The sequence below is a fragment of the Rhipicephalus sanguineus genome, chromosome 7 (genome assembly GCF_013339695.2).
Source record: "Rhipicephalus sanguineus isolate Rsan-2018 chromosome 7, BIME_Rsan_1.4, whole genome shotgun sequence".
Taxonomy (NCBI): domain Eukaryota; kingdom Metazoa; phylum Arthropoda; class Arachnida; order Ixodida; family Ixodidae; genus Rhipicephalus; species Rhipicephalus sanguineus.
In genome coordinates this window covers 4186289-4189811 of record NC_051182.1, presented here as the reverse complement: position 1 = coordinate 4189811, position 3523 = coordinate 4186289, and the positions used below count along the sequence as shown (strand labels likewise).

Below are 3523 nucleotides of genomic sequence, written 5' to 3'. Positions count from 1 at the left end.
CGGCCACCATCATCTGCGGCTCAAAAGATGACGAAGGTGGTCGTCCAAGCAAAACACCACGACGCGCAGAAGTTGGCGAAGCACCGCGAACGTTCTAACGAACGCGACCACGCCTTGCCGGTGTCGAATGTGTCGACGGCAGCAGAGACGCCCCCTCCGGCACCGTCAAATGGAACGGCTCGCAAGAAGACGAAGAGAAACAAAAAGAGAGCGAGCGAGCACAGAAAGAAGGGGCGCAAGCGCGACACGATTTAAACAGGACAGGGTGTTGGAGTTGAAAGTGTTTGAAGTGTTTTGAGTTTGAATGAGTTGTGTTATATATCCTGCGGGAAGTGTGTATGGCTAGTGAAACCGAGTGTCGTTTGCTTAACATTGTGTGTACAATGCTATTGATATAATTGTATATGCATTATAATTATATGAAAAGAATGTTGGTGTGTTGTACTTATGCACTTATGTTTATCTTTCATATGTCGTGACATTGAAATGCCCTGTGAATTGTATTGATATTTCTATTGTGAATGTGACGCGCATTGTGTATGGACTGAGTTATGGACTCTGTATGTGGGACATTTTTGGTTCTGTGTATGTGCGCGCTCATTTGTGTTGTTTGAATATTATGCGATAATATTCTTGAAGTGGGGGGCAGTGTCACAAATTAGCGCTTAATAAAGCACGCGCGCGGCCGCTTTCAAACGGCTGCGCGACAGAAACGCGCGAGTCGCGCGCCCAAGAAGCGCGAAAGACGAAAAAACAAGCATCAAAAGACGCCGGCGCGCCGCATTCTCCTCACCCACTCGAGCCAGACGCAGTCAACACGATCGAACGCCCGGCAAAGCCTGGATCTTTCTAGAAGGAAAGGGTGACGCATCCGCGAGCGATGCCGCCGCGATTCGAACATACGAGAAAGCTCTCGCCCTTTCTCTAGCCTTAGCTGTACTGCACGCCGAAGAACCCTCCCGACGCTTCTGGAAACCGGGGAAGAAGGGATAAAAGCGTGCAAACGACGAGAGTCAGGCAGTCAGCGAAGGAGTGAGCGAGTCAGTCGGCCCGGTGATGGTGAAGTTGTGCTAAGTGTGGCTCCGTTAGCTAAAGAAGACGTGGTTACGATGGTGTGCGGCCAGTCGATCGTCGAGCTGGAAGAATCGGATGACGACGCCGTGAGCCGTGACAAGTCACGACGACGGTTGAGCTACGACGATCAACGCTGGAGCTGGCGCGAGGGTTTCCTTGAAGAGAAGCATTCGATTACCGTCCAAGTATTGTGGACTGGATACGCCATTATCTATTCAGGACTTTAACTGTCGTTGAATAGTTGTAATGCATGCGATTGCATTCGTAGCGTGTGATCTGTTTGTTTAGCTCCCGTTGTGTAAACCCCATCTGAATTATATTGTGAAGTTGTAACTAGTACCAGCCGAGTGTGCATGTGTTATTTGTATTGCCTTAACTGAGAATATATTTCGTTTTCGTTTGTGTTATCGACTCTCGGCTCTAACTCGGTCTTTGGACCACAACCGGCGTTCGCTGGCGCACCAAAGAACCAACTCTAAATTGTTCGCGCTTTCGTGGTGCGTTTTCGGAGGGCCTTGACGGCCAGCCCTTAGAATCCGCCCGGTGATTGCCAACCCGATTAACGGGATAAGTGACATGTGTCAAGATTTCAAGGCGACAGTTCACACAAGGAGCCTTCGCATCTTAATATTGGTGACTTACCTGCGTAGGTGAGCAAAGTTTACTCAACCTCATGGAAATGCAAGAAATAATCTGACCTTCTGTAGCAGAGATCTGGTGACAAGTGCAAGCTATTTGATGCATGCAGCGAGCGTTGTTTGTTTTATTGAAATCAGGATGATGTCCAACCACAGCCAAGTGCTGTACCCAGTTTTCAAGATGACAGTGCACTTGGGCCTTCATCTAGCAAAATGGGAGCTTTACCAACACAGGTGAACAGAATTTACTCAGTTTCATGAGTAAATTTGGCCCCTTGTCTAACACCTAATAAACTCAAAGCCTAAATGTCGACCAGTATGTTGTAACCCCACTTGCTCTAGCCTTCTGCGAATAACGTCAATGTGTGGTTGGTTGCTTTATCCTCAGGTTTCATGTGACAGCCATAAAGCAGAAGCCACTGCAGAAGAAGAAGACGCCGCAAGTGTGCTTATTGAAATGGCTCTTGGTGGCAGTGTTCTATCAAGACAGGACAAGGCTTCTCAAGTACACACGGGGGCATTTACACATAAATTTGTGGACACCTTAGACGACACCAACATTACGTCATACACAGGACTCCCATCCATGGAATTACTGGAAAGCCTGGTTGGATGTTACCTTCAGGTGTAGCAAGTACATGGCAGGAGCCGCCTGACAGCTGAAGAAAGAATTGTACTAACGCTGATCAAGTAAAAACGCAACATCTCAAACACATTCCTTAAACACATGTTTGGATGCTCCCTCACGACATGCACCAATACCATAACACAAACAATTGGAATTCTTGCTCAAATATTGTCATCGGTTGTAATGCTGCCATCGAAAGAAGAGATCGTGGAAAACATGCCGACTCACTTCAGACAATTCAGTAATGTTAGAATTATTGTAGACTGCACAGAAATACCTGTTTCCCAGCCAAATTGCCTTCAGTGTGCACTGAGGTGCTATTCTGTGTATAAGAAGACATTCACATGCAAATACATGATCACTGTAACACCGGGTGGTGTGATTGCTCATGTGACACAAGGTTATGGTGGTTGTACCTCGGACAAAACTATTTTTGAGCAAAGTAAGCTCCTTGATAACCTCGATCCTGTGTCAGACGCAGTGATGGCAGACCGTGGCTTCCTCATTGATGACTTGATGCAGAAAGGCTAATTAAACTAATTCGGCCACCTTTCAAGAAAGGGCAACAAATGACAAAAGGTGATGCTGTACGTACTCAGAAAATAGCATCAGCAAGGGTGCACGTTGAGCGTGTCATTCAGCGCATGAAAATTTTCAAAATTTTGTCTACAAGAGTTCCATGGAGAATGGTAGGACAACTAGATAACATGATGACAGTGGTTGCAGGGATCACTAACCTATCAGCATCTGTATTTGCCCCCCACCGCTTTTTATAGACACCAAGGGACAATCTTTCTTTGGTACAGTTGATGTGTCTGCAATATAGAACTGCGGTTGGGTTACCTACGTCAACAAGACCAATATAGTTTAATTCTCAGTCTGTATGCATGTCTTAAGTTATGAAGCACCTATTTTTTAACACGAAAGTGTTTTATGCCGGGGTCCACCAAGTACATCCGTCACGGATATGACCTTGATAAAATGGACACCAACGGGTGAGAAAGAAAAAAAACCAAGAAAAAGATAACCCGCTGGGAATCGAACCCACGATGTTGCGGCAGCGACGGCAAGCGCCCGACGCCCTACCCACTAAGCCATCTCGGGAGCTGTTAGGCACGGCGCGAACGCGCCTTATATCTTTCACACATTCTCTTTCGCGGCGGGCGGAGCGGGGCGGTGCCGC

General features: G+C 47.1%; 1 pseudogene; it reads left to right on the top strand.

Moving 5' to 3' along the window:
- The first annotated feature begins 2556 nt into the window (after positions 1 to 2556).
- On the top strand, positions 2557 to 3210 carry LOC125759225 (uncharacterized; annotated as a pseudogene).
- The last annotated feature ends 313 nt before the right edge of the window (positions 3211 to 3523 follow it).